Below are 20070 nucleotides of genomic sequence, written 5' to 3'. Positions count from 1 at the left end.
TGAAAACATTATAACTGAAATGAACATTCAAATGAAATAGATAAATATCACACTTTAAACATTAAAAATATATAATAATTAATTAATGATAGCATCAGAGAATAACGACAACTTAACAATAAGAATATGAGGCAAAGTCAATTAAAATTTCACGCAAAAATTCGACAACACAATGAGCTCAAATATATCTTATGCAGTACAAGAGACAAAACCAGAAGGGGAACTACCCTACCAAATTAGTCTAAATCGAGAAGCCAGACGAAGAGTGTTCTGGGAGAAGGCAACATTTCTCCAGTAGCAAAGTCTATGGAAATCATAGTGATTGGTAGGGCAAGTTGCACATAAGTCCAAGGCATGCTCAGAGTGACATTAACGATTGGAATATTGCGGAATGGAAGGCAACGGGAAACCACCACTCGACTTTTATCCAGTGTGTTGACAGAAGATAGAAAACATAGGTACAATGTTCTTTCACAGGTCAAAATATACGTAGTTCTGATGTAAAATATCATCCCATTCGGACAGCAGGGAGGAGGATGTTTTGGGAAAAACTATTGGATTAGAAAGGAACAATATGGGGAAGGTAGGTAAAGAAAGGAAGAGAAGCAAGAGCGAAAGATTCAGGGTAGGGAAGTGGAAAATACGTACTATGTTACAGGGAGGGAAGTTAGAAAATCTTACAAAAAATGAAACAAAATAATCTAAACTTTGTAGGATTTTGCGAAGTCATAGCAAGGTAATGGGGAGTTTAACAGCGAATGATATAGAATGTTTAGTCAGTTAATGAAAATGATGGTCATAATGGTATAGGAATAATTCTTGGTAAGTGCTTAAAAGAGAAGGTAGTGAAAGTAGAAAGTAGTAAAAAAAAAAAAAAAAAAAAAAAAACATTCTCAATCGGTGACCTATCGGACCGTATCTATCGTAACTGGTGATCTCGTACATAGATAAGTGTTATGAATCCCCAAATTCATGTATTAGTGTAACTTTCTCCGGTCTGGCCTTTGTTCTCCGAGACGAATTTTGTTGATCTCGCTAGTGATGCCGACACTCAGACGATAGGATGTCGATGGGATCATTTCAAACAAAAACTCTACGGAATATGAGAGGAATAGCATTCAAGATGATGTTCCAGTAGCAGAATGGCGACTGTCAAGAAATGTGAAATAGAACTGCATCAATCGACACATATGTCAAAGAGGAATGCTTGAATTGCTTTCTTAATATGTTCTGCGTGAAATGATCATCGGGAACTGTTATAGATTCTCTCTAGGCCTAACTCACTGCATTCTCCCTGTACTGTTGTAGGGCTATAGCAATTTCCTCAAAATTTGTGTTCAGTATGTTTACCTTCGAAATTCATCTGCGGCAGGTCACCAGGTAGTGGTCAATTTACCGATGGATTTGTAAAAAGTAAGTTATTATTTATTTACGCAATGTTGTGATTTTCGACATATTTTTTTTTAAACAGTTATCAATTTCTTTGGTTTCGATCATGATTCATGATTGGTAGTTCACCGGGAGGCGGTAGGTTACTTGCCTCATGAATACCAAAACTCTCCATTCATTGGTTGGATTGGAATTTCGTATTCCTTTCAGCACCAAGGCTATATGAGACGTGAGTTTACAGCTTAACGTGAGCTCTCATCTGGAATTGAACCTACATCTCCTGAGTACGGTAATCATGCAGCCACGAAGGAGTTCTCGGAACTCTTTGTATATGTAAACAGAACTAGGATTCAATTTCAAATTGAAAGTAAAACATGAAGAAAAATGACACTCAAATTCACATCAATAGAGCCCAATAAGGCAAACACAAATAGAGAAGAATTCACGTGACTAACCATATAGCACTTCGAAAGTTCAGATTAACCTCCCTAAAATTAATTCGCTTAGATCGGCTACTGCTGCTCTGTGGCTATGCATTTAAGTTTGTGTTGTTGACCTTACAAAATATCTCATGTTGAAATCCGTTTCTCCTTTAAAAAAGTACTTGTTTACGTTCGTCCTCCTCCCCCTGTGTTCCGCCACTGTATTCAACCTTACTCAAGGTCTTTCCTTGTTTCTGTCTTTACTTTCTGTCTTCTAAATTTAAGATGTGCTACCGAATTTGCAGCTCTAATGATACTTATTGACCCGAAACTCCACCAAAACACAAAAGCGTCAGTGTCTGGATCTAATTTAGGGGACAGTGAAAGAGACTAAAGCGACATCCTGATTAACTGGGAAATAGTCATACAGACACCGCCCCTTTAGTAAAAATAAAACTGTGAAGGAAGTGCGCAGAAAATTATCTTGTTGGCAACTCAGTTGCTTGCCACGTGGTTTGGAACAACAAGCGACACTTCTCTTCAATCAGCAAGCTGCCTCTCTGTGCCTGTGACCCTGTACTGGGTCGCTGACCTCGCTCAATTCGTACAAACAGGGTAGCCAACCACAACATTTAAAAAATACTCTGGCTTTCAGTTTCTTGTATCCTGGAAAGAAATCGTGGAAAAAAGAGGTGGTGTAATCAGTGGTGCCCACCCCCCTTCATGTCCATGACGCACCCCCTCAATTGCCTATCTGTAGGTGTTCTTCCATGAAAAAAAAATCTTTTCGATTAATTTTTACACCCTCTCAAACATATTTATATAGATTTTAACCCCCCCCAAATATTTCAATGACGCACTTTGCGTCATATCCCCCCCTTGTGGGCACCCCTGGTGTAAATATATATGTGTAGACAGTTAGAACGATTATCTCGGTCGGGTTCGTTAATGGAATCAATTCGTTGTTAGTACGGGTAACAGTGATGTTAACGTCGGATATCCATATGCCCTTTAAAATCAATAGCATTCCCTAGCTTTTATGCAACCTGAGCAATATCAAAGGAATGTTGGTTGCCTACAACAAAAGGATATGGAATCGCATGGTCCTCTTTACTGTCTTTTAGCAGAGTTTATTCGGTTTAATTTTGAAAACTCTAAAAACCATTTACCAACATTTGACATTCCAAACTTGTCTGCTGAATTATTTATTTTTGAGTATTGCGTACTACAAGAAGTGAATGACGATGACGAAATCAATAGTGAAAGGAAAACACATAATACTCATATCCTGAGACAAATTAGAACGCACAACATGCTTGCTTTATATTTTAAACTTTAATGACTCATTACCGTAAGGTAAAATTAAATATTAATATGAATTGGACAGAATTAGCCAAGTCGAACAGAAAAAGAATCAGAAGGGTTCGAAGAATAGCAGGGTAGTTGGGACATTGACTGAGAAGGAACTGTAACATGAAGGACGTATCAAAATATATGGTGGCAGGAAAAAGAGGGAAGGATGAAAGACGCTACACTTGATGGTTTAAAACAAAAAAAAAAAAAAAACTTCTATGTAAAGACGAAGCGGTTAGCTGAAGAGTCGTACACTGATGCTTCTCAGTTTGCGGCAAGTGACCTGGCAAAATACGTATGATAATAATGACTAATATAAACATTTAAAAACATGGGGTCCTATGCAGAGTCGTTTTGACGTATGATTGGCGTCATACTAAAGGCCTGACTACTGCAGAAAATATATGTTAGTCGAACTCTTTAGCATGGCACTAATCACGCGTCAGAACGACTCTGCATAAGGCCCATATAGTCTGTTTCTTGGTGCTTTATATGTAGTTCCTACTCGCAGTAGCGCACATCCGACCCCAGGCACGTAGCCAAGGGGTGGGTCCTGGGGGTCCGGATCCCCCCCCCCCCTTCGGAATCAGAAATGTAAAAATTAAGGAAGGATGAACCGAATAAGAAACGAGAAAATAAAAGAATCAACGTTAAAAATATAAAGCTACAGCAAGCGTTTGGTTACTCTTTCTTATGAGAAGCTTTCTGTGGAAGGAATGGGGGGGGGGGAGTAAAGTTAAGAATTGATATTATTGTAACGGAGAATTCCGAATTCCATCTAGTTCCATGCCAATCCTATGGACTACAATTGACGATCGAGAAACCGGTTCGATCAGATAGACTCTCAGAAGAACTTGAGAAACTCTGAAGATTATATATTTTTCAATACTTTTTTTTTAATATTCTTTTACTCGAGATTCTTAATATCTCGTTATTGAAATACTTACTCCTCGTTTTATTGTCGTAACAAACCAATAAGTATGTCGCAAGTAAAATAGTTTAGATTGATCGAGCCCCTGGTGTGTAACCAGAGTATTTCATCTCATGCCACCCTATTACGAAATCTTGGCTAAACGAACCAATATATATTTACAGTAAAATAATTTAGAATGATCGACCCCCTGGTGTGATAACCACAGTATTTCGTCACGGCCCCCCCCCTATCACGAAATCCTGGCTACGTGCCTGCCGACCCTATGGTGTAACTTTCAGCTTTTCCTACAGGTTCTTCATTTGAACAAACTGCCATTTAATTCTATATGCACAAATTCAATTTAATTAAGATTAGTATTATTTCCAGCTTCTTAAGGTCAACTTAGCTTCTTAAAGTCACTCTTAACACATTTTTTTATTTTCTTTTTGGTCTATCGAAATATCCTTCTCAAAGACGTATATACAGTGGACTCTTTTTAATTCGAAGTCCAAGGGGACACGAAAAAACTTCGAATTATCCAAAATTCGAATTATCCAACAACATTCATTTTCACATATATAACAACAAACAAACCAAAGTACTGTATATCAAAAACATATTCATATGGTGTAGACTTTACCTTTAAAGCAGCTTATTATTTGCGTGATCGAATATCGCAAACTAACAAATGATATTGACTCCACGTAATTCAAACTACGTGTACAATAGAAAATATATTTACGTACAACCTACAACATATATTGAATAGCCCAAACAATTACATACCAGTAAAAATTTGAATATTCTGTAAACCTCATTTGCTTAAATTTGATTGTTTCTGTACTGTCAATAAATCTTGAATTTCATGTATTGCGTGGAATACGGTATTAATAACATTTGGTTGACTTTATCAATAATTCATCCTAAATTTTCAAGCCATTCTGCAAGAAGATGAGATTGGCACATGTTCTCTACCTTTACTTCTTCCCCAACTCACCTTCATCTTTACATAGATTTTCTATTTATCTTTTATATTACTCTTCCCTATGGCTGCATCTGGATAACTGAAAACACGTTAAAACTGTATTTCTCTGTTTACATCTGTTCAACATTAAAAATTTTCAACTGTATTTACTTCGAATTATCCAAAACTTAGGTTCAAAAGTTCGATTTATCCACGATTTTTTGCTATTGTTTTCAATACAGTTTTCAAGGGGAATGGACTTCTGTTCGAATTATCCAATATTTCGAATTATCCAAGTTCGAATTAACGAGACTCCACTGTATTTTGAACGTCTTTCTCATGTGAAAGATATCCGCTTTCTTTTCTGAGGTAATATTCACACCATTGGGCCAGTTAATACAGAAACATCTGAAACAATACCTGTTGCAAGAAAATAATATGAAAAATAAAATCTAAAGAGTGAGATCCAACATTTTTTTTTCATTACTGGATATTTTGGAGTTTATCCTTTATTTTCAACGCTGAACACACTGCATAATGAACTTTGCCCTATAGCAGCGTTTTTCATTTTTTTTTTTTTTTACAAGTTTCTGGCACACTAACTGCGTAATTTCAAATTCTACAGCATACCTATATATATAATAATAGCTAGCACCAAATTACTTCGTAATTTTAATCATAAAGAACATTACAGTTTCCCTCCAAAAAAGCAATAGGAGAAAGTTATTCTAGGAGCAATAGGAACAATAGGAAGGAGATGATGTAATAAATAATTTATATTTTGTAATTGGGATCTTTATCCCGGAACAGCAGTGATTCTATCGCGGCATACCATTTGAAACTGGCTCACCTACAGTATAACATGAAATACGAGGGACACGAAACCTTTCATTGGGAATCGAACCTGGGTATCTAACACTTTTGCCACAGGCTATACATCTGAACCGCGCCCTTCTTAAGGAAAGAGTAAAGTAATGTAATTTCAAGTATAATTCTGCTTATGGAAGTTCAAAGTGTTGTTGCCCATTCTGTCTTAATACATGAAGATAATTGCATGCTTTGACCGAGCCTTTAAACGTTGTTGTAAGTTATAACGACCAAATTGCAGTCAATAGTAATGATCTACTGTTTAGCCACGGCTACACAAAGCCTCATTGGTCAGTAAGGCAGAATCACTCGGAAAATAATCTGTAATGAACAAACGTCTACATGAGAAATTTCTAGTATAACAAATTAATTTAATACATAAGGCGGAGACAGAGAACCAAGTATGCTGCCCCTAGGATGGACGCTACCCCAGGCTCCAACCTACGCCGTCTAGGTGCTAATCTGGGCCCGCCCACATCGAAGGCAAAACCAGTATTTCAGTCACGAGAAAGTTCTCCTTTCATACCAAACGGCATTCCTTATTTCAATGCTTTTATTATTATTATAAAAGGTATTATAAAAGGTGCATAAAGGTATTTGGACCTGCGACTAGATGTAAGGGCTATCTATTCCTGTTTACATAGTGCACATAAAGTGGCAGTTTTCGCCTCGAATCATTTTACAACTTATTTTAGTCACTGTTAGTGCTTATTGGCAACGCTGTCCATCATAACCTAGCTCTCGGTCTCTTTCTCTGATCACTTTGGTTGACACATGCGCAGATGTAATGCAAACAAATCTCGTGGCTGTCGTTTCTCTGGATGGTCTCTCTGCACGTGTTTTTTATTTTCGTCTCAAACGCATTTGAATGCAACAAAGCGGAAAACAAATGCACAAACTGGAAGCCACTACAGCTCCATCATTTGGAGAATGCAACGACCAAAACCATTCATTCTCTCGTAACTTCATAAACGTAATAGAAAACTCAACTATTTTATTATCTGTTTCTATAGTCGCGGCTCGCGCTCAAATAAAACGTTCAACTGCGTTGATGTCTCTGCAGTGGAAAGGAATTCATTGTGTTGCGGGGGTTAAACACACAAATGAAACTCAAACTTCATTCCAGTGACACATTAATCTACATAAAATCAAGGAAATATGCACTCAAATATTTTCTTGCAAGATACATAAATGCATACTTAGATCGGTATGCATTTTCGAATATTAGGCCTATTTACATTTTGCAATATTATTATTCCTTATTTCATATTATTATTGCTTACATATATATTCAAGGAACGTTGAAAGGTGTTTTTCATGGCACATGGAAAGACGTCTACATTCATCGCGACTTACATGTCAGGTATGATACATCCTTAAAGGTCTTCACTATATTCCCAGTTACGAACACGAACTTATATTTTTGTCGTTCTTTATTTGGTTTTTCTAAAAGAAAAAACTCAAAAGAAAGACACTATACAGTACACAGTACGTACAGAATCGTTTGCAATGAATTTCGGAACATAATTAGCGTTGGCTCCAGCTCGGTTTTTAGCATGTCACTTTCATCAAAATGCTTACTCTAAGGAGGGGAGGGGGTTGAAAACTTAAACCGAAAGTACACTATCTCACGGGTCCCTCAAGTTAAGCAAATAAAACTTAATACGTACACTTCTTATTTAAAAAAAAAAAAAAATCATGTCCCAGCGAATTCAGAAATTCTGCTCGTGCAGTTTCCAAACACTTTTATTCTACTATTATATTACTAAAATACTATTATAGTAAATTCATATAAAATGGAGAAAGTGAGGAAACGGTTGGACTGTTTAGAATATTTTTTTGAACATAGCACTTGAATTAACCTGGATCTTTACCGTTATACTTTGAAATGAGTATCCTGAGTGAGTGGAGGGAGGAAGAGTTTAAAAATTTTGCCCTATTACCCATCGATGAGGGTTCAAATATTTCCCATAAACTTAGTCTTTCCGTGCGAAGAACGTGTATTTGAGTTAGTATTTCACAAATATTCAGTAATAACTTTACAGTTAGGAATTATTCATGATGTATGCTAAAGGACAATGTATATGGCATTTGAAGGAGGCCCTCCGAAATCCCTTTAAACGCTTTTAGCAAATGAAAGGGCTACGGTGTTGCCACATCTTGTTAAAGCAGAAAACGAGATGTATCTGTTTTCTCCCCATCTGCTTGTGTAGTAGTGCGTCTACCTAGCCACACCCCTTCACCAGATGGCAACGTCACACCACAGACTTTGTTTCATTCACCTAGCCCACACACAATCAATTATGTCCCACACTTTAGTTTTAAGAAGTGAGAATGAGAAAGTTTCTTTCCAATACAAATAGATTCATCGTCGATTATATTCTGACGCAAACTTAAATCAAGCAGATCACCAGTCTCTAGTAACTATTCCAAATATAACGAGTCTATATTTTGATCATTTACTAAAGAAAAAATCATTATTGCAAAACAACAAAAGTGTGTCAGTGATACTGAGAGATCACATATAATCCAAAACTATTCGAAAAAAGATAAAAACGACAGAGATAAGGAAAAGAAACATACACAGCATTTTGAACTTTGGAAACCCGACTTGGCACTGACAGCTATCTTCATTGGCTTCTTGAAATCTTAATATAGATCATATTCAATTTATAAATAGCATTGCATAACTAAATATAAATGCCTTAAGCAAAACAAAAGTTTAAAAATTAATGTAAACGTTAACGGATCAGTTTAGACCTGCAAACAGTATACAGTCTGTAAATAGTATACAAAGATTCTGATATTTCTGTCAACAATATTCAAGAAATGTAAGTGACTGCGAATAGCGTCCGCCCTCGCGCCTTAATTGTCTGTACTATGATACTTTCATTGCTCTCTCAGGTCCCAACATCCTTCAATGCATCGTAAGATACATTCCCTCGCAAAAACCTATCTAATAAATATATAACACCGCTGTTAAAATAATTCTCTTACGACAATAGCAGACGATTTAAAAATAAGAACTATAGTCATTAACTTTATGGCTACTCAAATCAATATTCAGATAGATATTCGAGATAAACAGAATAGAGCTTGTATAGATATTACGAGTACATTTGTTCCAACAAACAGTACAATTATACCATTATTTTTCTGCAGGTCTAAACTGAACACGAATAGTTTTTATTCTAAATTCATTCACTATATCCGTGGTTCTCCACTAGCTTTCCGTACTCTCATTTGATTTTTTTGTAAATAACTCACCGAATTAACAAATAACAGGGCACTTTCAAAAAGAGGCAATCTTAAATTTACATAATATTATTACACAATCTAATATTTGGTTTCAAGATCTTTTATCTGGTGCAGAAATATGAATATTTGACAATTCTGACGTCAAAAATTGCATTCATAGATTTCAGATATGTAATAAAAGATCACGCAAGAGTTATTTACAACATGTTTGAAGGAAAGAGTTGTGGAAAGTGTAGTGAAGAGCATATAAGACGTTGGATGGCAAAGTTGCGTATCTCAGTGAAAAGACCAGGCTATAGGCCAAAAGATGGCAGCACAAAGAACCAATTTTGTCCGCTTTTTTTATGTTGATTCTAATAAAAGCTCAACTTATAACAATGTCTCAAAACTGAGTTACGTCACTTTGCCATCCAACGCCTCATATATACATTTGAATACAATTATTATTAATAGAAGAATACAAAAATAAAAATGAATGCTAGAGTAAAATATAATTACCTGGGTAACAGGGTGTCTTGAGATTTGGGCAAAATCTCGAGGCAAAATAAATTAGGCCTACATACTAACTATTTATTTTACTTGAACGATCTTTAAATAGAGTAAACTAAATAACAACACCACAAATTTATAAGATGAAATAAATAGAAAAATACACTCAAATAGTTTAAGGCAAGTTTTTCTATTTAAAGATTTATTTTAGAAATAAAATATGAAATTAGAACAAAATATATAAAAATAAAACTATTACGATTAACTCTGTGTGGGCCCGTAAATTTCTTCAATTATTTAATTTGATATATATTTTGAGAGGAAGAACTAAGTTTCCATCATATTATTACAGAACAGATTACGTATATATATATATATATATATATATATATATATATATATATATATATATATATATATATATATATATATATATATATATTAATTTTTTAAAGCAGTATCACATCGCAATTTACTATATAAAATCATAGAAATGCCATACAAACGAAAAAGGTCTATCCTAGTAAGATAGTGAAATCGGCTCTTGATCCAAATTGGGTCGCTATTGACCCAAAAGGTTATCCTTGACCTAGGACTACCTCATAAAAAAATTTGACTCCCACCCCTTACCGAATTGTCGTATCATACATAGGCCCTACTCAAAATTGAATATTTTTTTAATTTTGGTGGGGGTGATCGAAAAATTTTGAGTTTCACAGATTGTAGATACTATCTAGACGTAAATGTGCATTTTTTTCAAAATCATCAATGCGTATTTTCTTATTTTTTGTGTGTTGAAAATTTCAAAATATTGTAGATTTTTTTTGGGGGGGGACACGTCGCTGACTTTTTGGTTAAAAAAATTATTATACTCTTAGGTACAACATATATTTCTTCGGGGCCTGAAAATGATGGCAACATTGTCAAAAATAAATTAATAAATAAAACTGAAAATGAAACAGGAACTTCATAAAATGAAAATTCATGGTAGGGTCGCTATCGACAAACCCCTGGTCACAGCAGTAAATGCGAAGAGGCGTATCCAGTGGTGAAAGAGCACAAGGCGTGGACTCATGAGCAGTGGAAACACGTAATATGGTCCGATGAATCGACCTTCACCTTGTTTCCAACAACCGGTCGTGTTTAAGTATGGAGAACACCGTCGCAGGCCTATGATAGAGACTGTCTGCTCCCAACTGTAAAGCAGGGGAGTGGTTCTGTTACAGTATGAGCAGTGATATCGTGGTTTTCTGCAGATCCCATCATAGCCCTGCATGGAATGATGAATGCTAAGGCGTATGAGGACATTTTGGGGTACCAGATTGTACCCATGGCCCAAATATTGTTCCCTGATGGTCACAGCATCTACCAAGATGATTTGGCACCCTGTCACGCTGCAAAAACGGTGAAATCATGGTTTGAGGAGCATGAACAGGAGCTATCACACCTCATCTGGGTCACACAATTACCAGATCTGAACATAATTGAGCCATTGTGGTCTGAGTTAGAAAGGCGTGTTCGGTCTCATTACCTTCCACCAGCATCCCTTAAGGAACTGGAGCATGTTTTGGAGGAACAATGGTACAAAATTCCGCACTCCACGATTCAAGAGCTGTATACGTTCATTCCACGTCGGATCCAAGCTGTTTTGGACGCAAAAGGAGGCTCCACACCATACTAGGTATGATTTTCACACTTTTGCAAACGTTTTAGATTTTTTTGTCCAATCCCTACATATATATAACCCTACATAAATTAACCAGAAAGAACTAAGTTCGTAAGAGATACCCAAAACCTAACCTAATCGAACTGGTCTATGAAGTACAAACTAATGACACAATAATTATTAGAATAAGTATATACGGTATCTTTGGAGATAATCTACAACCCTACATTATGTTATTTAAGTGAATGTTTAAGTTTATATACATCGAATCTCGATATTCTGTTCCAAAACTGAAAACTATCACCGGGTGCCGGAAATCTAACCCGGATCTGCCACAGCCTAACTAGCGCAGTTAATGAATTAACATGGCTGTTGTTTTCTGATACGAGGAATATACACAAAAGTGGGTCTTGGCTACGCTTACCCTAAGTTTTTAAGGAATTCGCTTTACCAAACACTCCACATATTTACTCTGACTGTCCGTGTGTCCGTCCATCCGAGAGATAGAAAAAAATCACAAAAAGCATTTGATAGTTCACGATCAATTTTGGCCAGGATATAGAGGGTTAGGAATCGAGTTTGTTCGTAGAGGCGATCTATCCATTGGAAGTGGCAGAAATTAACTATTTCCGGTTTTAATGTTGATCACTATACGGCGAAAATGGTAATAGATAGCGGGAAGTGGTTTCCTGTAATCGATTAATTGCAGGAATTTATTTTCGCTCAAACGTAAAGATTATCTTCCATTCGCTGTAGACCTATTTACAAATTGACCAGAGTTGTGTGGAAATAAGAATAGCCCCACACTTTTTCTTTTTCGTTTATTGTAAGTTGGACAACATTCTTTGAGTCTAGAAATGGCTAACAACAGAAGGGTGTATTTTTCACTTGCTTTGCCTGAAGTTGACTCCTCTTTCAGTATTGAGGCAACATCAGGTGAGAACCTATAAATTAACATGAGATATGAATAAATATACATTTTTTTTGTAGCGGGAATTTAACAGAATACCCACATGGAACACTGAATTGCTGATGATTTAACCACAAAGGAGATTAGTTTATCTCCTTTGTAATACATTTTAGGGTAAACTATTGTTTTTCTTTACAATAAATGACCAAAATGAAATACGTGTTTATCTTTATATTACAATCGTTACTTAAGCAGTGTTCTAGGTAAGGGAACTAACGGTGGGGTACAAGGACAAACTTTGTTTCCATTTATTATACCGGTATTTTTGTTCTCTTTACGCTAAATGTTGCTCTTTTATATCACACAGAATATCTACCATTCAGAAAGAAAATACACTCTTTCTCACGAGTCCACAAAGAAGATTACGTTATATATCTGTGATATATAATACGTCGACACGCTATCTAGATATTACTAACCCAAAGCTTAAAGTTATTTTTAATTATATGCATCAGAAAGAAAGAAAATACATCTTAATTATTCTTCTGTAGATATAAGTCCATTTTCTGTCAACTTATTTCACCTAATTCCATCAATGGTTGGCATTTCAACAAACTGTTAAGTATGTTTCAACAAAGTTTTGTACTTATTTTTATTAATATTGATTCCTGATTTAAGGAAGAAAAAAATGTTTCAACCAAAAGCATTAATATTTGAAGTTCCCTGTGATTCTAATGAATCATTTAAAAAGTCATTATGAAAGGATACGAAGACGTTCTTTTTACTCATGGTTTGAGAGTGGTCTTGCGAGATAATTTTATCATTCTGCAATCCTTTGATTACGTATTGTTCGAATAACTTTAACATAAATCAGATATATACAAGTTATATTGACCTCTTCTACATTAAATATTCATACTTCGGCTAATACATAAATGTGAAAAAAAAGTTCGAATATTTTAACACGAAGGATTCACATTTATTGTACACATTCCTCACTACAAAAAATTAATATAGAATTGATATATATATATATTTTTTGTAATTCCTATACTTTACGACATGATATATCTATACTGAAATGTTCCCAAGATTTTGTATAAACAGTATGCAATTTGCTTTTTATACACATTTCTGCGTGTATTTGTAAAAATTAATCAAATGAAGTACTTTCACTGAATATAAAGTAGTATCTAGTATTATAAGAGAGTAGTATCTACTATTCTTTCAATTCACATAAACACTTAACGCATTTTCACATTACTTATGAAACACTTTCAATAAAAAGTCTTTTGGTTTGACGTAGTCGTGTCAAAAAGTCATCATATATAAAATGGTATCTTCATTAATTAAAAAGAGTCAGCAACTCTTAATTGAAACTCAAAAGATGATTTTGGACTTTATTTGCGTTCTAACTCATAAAACTATGTCATCGCTATGCGTAAGCCATTATGTGCATGAAAGAGCATGAAAGACAATAGTGTTAATTTCATATGCAGCCAATGTCGTCAGACAAAAATATTTTTTTAAAAAAGAAAAAAACTTCTGAAGAGATAACTGTAATGGCAATCCTTCCATTTTCTTGCTAATACAAAGAGAGATAAGAATATAGTACTTATCTGATATAAGGAAGGACAAAGACACTTGGTTATAGAGATATACCCGTAAACACATAACGATTGCCCATAATAATTGAAAAACTTAAGTGTATAAGATTAAAATTAATGTTAAGGAGAACGGATTCAATAGCCATCAAGGTTCAATAACTTTAAAAACAAACACTTTTAATTACTGATATGGCCTTCTGTCATTATGTTTATTACATTACTTTTATTTTATTTTATTTTTTTAGAACAATTTGAGTCTACAACAGTAATTCATTCTGAAATCTCGAATCCGTAAGCGTTATTATATTATACATTCGCCTAGCTGCGGCCATCACAATCTTTTGCTTTCCATGTGTTAGTTTGCTTAGCTTCCAATAGAAATAAACAATGACTTAACCAAAATTCAAACCACGAACATCGTAATTTGAGTATTGGGTCATTTTATTTATTACCACAATTCCAAATACGAAGTTGTATTGAAGGTAGTTTACAGAGGAGATAATCAACAGTAAAGCATGAAATGGAATTTTGAAAAGAGGTCCGCTAGGTTTTGTGTAATAAATATAGCACCGAGACAATTGACCAGTGGAATGAGAAAAAAAGTATTTATATTGTGAAACTTCAATGGTTTCCAGATTATAGGGGCAAAATATTCTAACCAGCAGTGACAGATTGTCCCTCTCGAGACAAAGGGGCGTATCTCATTTTTCAACTTTTCCAGGAGACAAGAGTTTAAACCTATTAAACCGGAAGTTGCGGAAGATTTCAATCATTTCCAGCAAAACAGGAATTACCTTTTTCAGAAGCACTATTTACAGACCCGAACTATGTTGGCAGCCAATTGCCGTATCGTTAGCCAATGTTTATTTTCGCAATCTCTATCTTGAGTGAAAAAATGCGCAATAGTTAGAAAGAGTATTAGACAGTGACGGAATAGGTCACGAAGTTCGTGGCCTGGGACCCGGAAGACCCAGAGGCAGTGAGATCCACGGCCACATGATCTCACAGAACCTGTATCACCACCAGGGACACATGAGAAGCACCCTATGCATGAGACTGTTAATGTATTCTAACAAACACGAGTATGTCCTCTCTCTTTTCCTATCTTCTCACTATTTTCTTTGTCGCTTGTTGTTTGCGTTTCTGTGTGTCCAGGCATTGCACTAAAAGATAACTACATGGTATATCAGAGTATAAACGTGTGAGAATCAATAAAAAGGCAAGTTATATGTTCTTCTTATGGGAGATCATCAAAGTTTAATCGAGTAAACCTGTAAAACTTGTTGTTTAGAATATAAAAGATTCCGCTGAGCTTAAACTATTTTGTTAAATCATTTTGTATAGACTATACTCAAAACCACTGCATTATTTGTCAGTATGGGGAGACGATTGAACATGAGATTATGTTTGAAATATCCAAGACATGGCGTAATGATTAAGAATGTCACACCAGAATTAAAAAATGAAAGTTCGAGCTGGAGTGGTAGATATCATTAATCCACTACAAAATTCTGCAGTAATGCTGCAGAGATGATATATTTAGGCTCCTCCTGGGTCATCGAGTCTGTCCGAGTCAGAACGGTTCTGAGAAGCGAGACCCGGCAAAAACTGTGACCCAAGTGACCCATGATTCGCTCCATCATTAGTATGAAAAAGCGATCTCTGTGTAAAGCAAGAAAACGTGTGAGGATAATACAAAGCAGAGTCATAAAGGGCTAAGTAACATATTCTGACTAACTTTGCTTAGCAGAACATAGAATCCAATACCGAGTTTATGTTTCTACAACAACAGATCTTCAAATTTCTTATAGTTAGTAACAGCACAGAAATTTGTGTCACTGTTAGGAGTATATGTGTCATCGTTAGAAGTACTGTGTCACCAATAAGAGAAGGTAGACAAGAATAGATACAATTTGCTACTTAACACTGTATATTTTTATGTTTAGAATACACAAATAAGTGAACAGTCTGTTCCAGTAGAATAAAAATTACTATTATTACTCAAATGCCCGTTCTTTGTACGGGAAGAAAGTATTTATGCGAAATACTTTAAAATATGTAACATAGTAAAATGAATAGTAACATAGTGAAACGAGAGCAACGCCGTTGGCATCTGTCTGAAATGCCCGTTCTTCGTACGGGGAAAATACATTTATGGAAAGTATTTGAATTCCTTATCCCGTAGGATATCTATCTCAATGAAAGTGTTACCCCTAATATGTAAGCAACCATTATTATTTTAAGTTGCGAAGGGTTGCCTGAACAGGTAGGTATTGTAAATGTAACTTCCTTCCCACTCCCACCTCAAGGGCGTCTTACTTCCACAGCATTTTCTTTTTCGAAATTTTAAGTCAAATGTGTACCAAGTGTTGTTGAAATTCCTCCAAATGTTCCTGAGTTATGCTGAAACCTAGAGAGAGTATATCTATCTATCCATCTATAGGGTATTATGAACTATACCGATAAACTGCCAAGAGGTGATTCCAAACATCAAAATAAGAGAAAAAGTTTATACGGATCTGTGGGTAAAAGTGCATAATTTCAGAACTAGAGCCATTGAAAAGAATGAATATATATATATATATATATATATATATATATATATATATATATATATATATATATATATATATATATATATATATATTGCAACAACGTATTTCAAAAACTAGAAACCGTGGAGTGATGATCATTAGCGATCAGCGAAAGAAAGTTACATATATGTCATTTAGAAAAATGCATATTTCAGGAAGGTGCAATGAGAGCGTAAGAGATCCCCTACATGGCGTAATTCCCGGACATGATCCCAAGACACTTCAACCTTGGCAACAGTGAACATGTAATACTTCGGGTGTTGTAGATCACCAGTTCCACGGTTACTCGTGTTCGGAATAGCAAATGATGCGATGTATCGTTTCACGCTTATGTGTGTATAATAATGTGAAATATACCGTAAAACAATACATTGCAGCGTGTGCTATTCCGAACACGAAAAACTGTGTAATTGGTAGGTCCCTAACACTTTTGATTTCTCCCGACATATTACGTGTCATTGGTGTCAAAGCTTACCTTTTGCTTATTTTGGGCTAACTTTTAATTTACATCATATCTGAGAATTCTGTTGGGAGCATGAATAGAAATTACGCTATGTAGGGACTATCTTACACACTCATTCCACATTGCTGAAATATGCATTTTGGGAATGTGTTGTTTGAATACTTTACGCTGTTAGTGATCCCACTCCACGGTTTCTCGGTTTTGAAACAGCGCTTGTTGCAATGTAGTTTGTTTCTTTTTTCACCTTTTGAACGACCCTAGCTCTGAAACTACGCTCTTTTGCCCACAGATTGATATGAACTTTTTTATGATTTTGAAGTGAGGAATTAATTACCTCTTCGAGTTTGTCGGTATAGTTCATTAACACAATCAATCTCTCTCTCTCTCTCTCTCTCTCTCTCTATATATATATATATATATATATATATATACACAGTGAAACCTCTCTAAAGCGGACAGCCGTGGGGAATCAAAAATTGTCCACTATAGAGAGGTGTCCGCCTATAATGAAAAATTCTTTTTTCTGCCCCATAGTTTCCAAGCTACTCCAACTAAACAAACTGAAAATTGACGACAGAACATCCATACGTATAAGTTATGAGTCAATTTACATGTTTTGCAAACAAATTGATTTACACCTTCGGTTACATCTGGCAACACTGTGTGGTTCCTAGTGTACTTCAATCGTTGCTTCCTAGTTTAAAAATATATGCATGAACAAGGCTTCATTTTGGTATAACCATTATTCGTGTATCACTTCAGGTTCAAAAGTTCTACTATTCCAAACTCCGGGTTGCATTGTATATTGGACACCCTGTATATATATATATATATATATATATATATATATATATATATATATATATATATATATATATATATATATATATATAATAACAAAAGAGACTGACCAAAGCTTAAAACTCACTTTATTTTAAATTATAATTTGTAACTGTTTCGGATATCTAGCATATCCTTCTTCAGACACTATCGAAAATAAATGAAAATACAGACATATATATAAATATTGTTATGACAAAGTTTAAATTATGTAACCTTATATATATATAATTTAAAATAAAGTCTTACTATATATATATATATATATATATATATATATATATATATATATATATATATATATATATATATATATATATATAGGGTGTTAATGAAATATACCGAATAACTGTAAGAGGTGATTCCTCACATCAGAATAAGAGAAAAAGTTCATATGGACCTATTGAGAAATGTGCATAGTTCCAGAGCTAGGGCTGTCCAAAATTGCGAAACAGCTAAATTTCAATAGGCCCCATTTCGAATTCCAGAAACTATGGATGGTGGTCCTTATCCGTGTAAAAGAAGTCACGCATACACAATCCAAAAATGCATATTACATCAATTTTCCATGGGTGGTAGGGTACTCTTTACAGGATATGATTCTCCAACATGCTTTCAATAGAGTTTGCAGATATATCCTGATTTCAAGGAGGGCCCCAAAGTAGGCAGGGGGTAGGCCTTGACAACAGTCGACATCCAGTGCTTCGGAGGAAAGTCGGAAGTGTTAGGAACCGGCAGCTCCATGTTTTTTGGTATTCGGAATGACGTGTGATGCGATGTATTTCGTCATGGTATATTTCACGTTTTATAAGCGTGAAAGAAAATATCGCAGCCTGCTTTTTCCCGGGTACAAGAGACCGTGTTGTTGACGATCCTTATCACTTCCGACATCGCGCCAAATGATTTCGTGTTCACTGCTGTCAAGGCTGATCGTTTGCGCACTTTGGACCAATCATAAAGTCAGAGCATATCTCAAAATTCGGTTGATGGCATGCCTGAGAATTTCACCCTCCAGTGTATACTCTGCACACCCATTTAACATTAACGAAATATGCATTTTTGGATTATGTATGCGTGACTTCCTTTACGCTGATAAGGACCACCACTTCACAATTTCTCGAATTCGAAATAGGGCCTCTTGAAATTTGGGTTTTACACAATTTTGGACAGAGCTAGCTCTGAAACTATGCACTTTTCTCCACAGGTCTATAGGAACTTTTTGACTTATTTTTATGAAATGAATCATCTCTTACGGTTTGTCGCTATAGTTCATTAACACCCTGTATATATATTAGGGATGGCCAAATTTTTCCGGAATCCGGATTCCGGAAATTTTGTTTTCCGGAATCGGAAAATTTACTTTCCGGAATTCGGAAAAATTCCGGATTTCGGAAAAATTCCGGAATTCGGAAAAAATCCGGAATTCGGAAAAAATTCGGAATTCGGAAAAATTCCGGAATTCAGAAAAATTCCGGATTTCGGAAAAATTCCGGAATTCAGAAAAAATCCGGAATTCGGAAAAATTCCGGATTTCGGAAAAATTCCGACATTCGGAAAAAATCCGGAATTTAGAAAAATCGGAATTTTTCCGAGATCCGGAATTTTTCCGATTTTACTTTCCGGATTCCGGAAAGTAAAAATTCTGGAATTGGCCATCCTTAGCTAGTAGCTGTTAAAAGAGAAACACAATAATGAATAGGCTATATATACTGTATTAATTTCTTGTAGTTGGATATGTCTTTATCATTTACGTAGGCAATTGCTACTGCAGTTATTTACCACTTTATGAGAAAGGTCTTATTTTCACACACAAAAAAGTCGCCGGTATGTCTCAAACATTATCGCGTTCCCACCTGCAGCTGCTCCAAAGCACTGCAAACTACTTTTTAACCAGACGAAAGGCAGTGAAGGAAAATAAACCTCAACAAATATTCTAATAACAGTCGCTTATTGTCAACATACCTACAGGGAGCGCAGAAAGTGTTCGTACACCGTGCATACTTTATATTGAAAACAGCTAGCATGAGAACGGGAGGTGGAATATATATATATAACCAGAATTAAGACTACACATTCATACATTTTATTTCTATATACAAGAGAAAGGCCAAACAAACACAATCACTGTTTTGTTCAGAAGAAAAGAGAGAATTCCTTTTTTGTAAACGCAAAAAGTCACCGTACACTTATGCTTGAATTAATGCTTATGAAGTATATTACGTTATTTAATATTTTGTGAGATTACCCTGTGCGTTAATGATTGTCTGTAGTCTTCGTGGCATTGATTTCACCTGTAGTAGTTCGTAGTTCTGTAGCTTCGGGACTGATTATGTCC

At 35.3% G+C, this 20070-nt stretch overlaps 1 protein-coding gene across 5 annotated transcripts in view; it reads right to left on the bottom strand.

The window, feature by feature from the left end:
• RhoBTB (Rho-related BTB domain containing) overlaps positions 1 to 20070 on the bottom strand; it is a 490451-nt gene that overhangs the window by 154092 nt on the left and 316289 nt on the right. Inside the window, exon 1 of one of the 5 annotated variants that reach the window (XM_081734306.1) lies at positions 9665 to 9848. The exons of the other annotated variants lie outside the window; for them this stretch is intronic. The gene's annotated coding sequence lies outside the window, so the exon portion shown is untranslated. Of the gene's footprint in view, positions 1 to 9664; positions 9849 to 20070 lie in introns of those variants that run through there. 5 annotated transcript variants of the gene reach the window in all.

This window comes from Thermobia domestica, chromosome 12, assembly GCF_964235325.1.
Source record: "Thermobia domestica chromosome 12, izTheDome1.hap1.1, whole genome shotgun sequence".
Taxonomy (NCBI): Eukaryota; Metazoa; Arthropoda; class Insecta; order Zygentoma; family Lepismatidae; genus Thermobia; species Thermobia domestica.
This window is presented reverse-complemented; position numbering and strand designations above follow the sequence as displayed.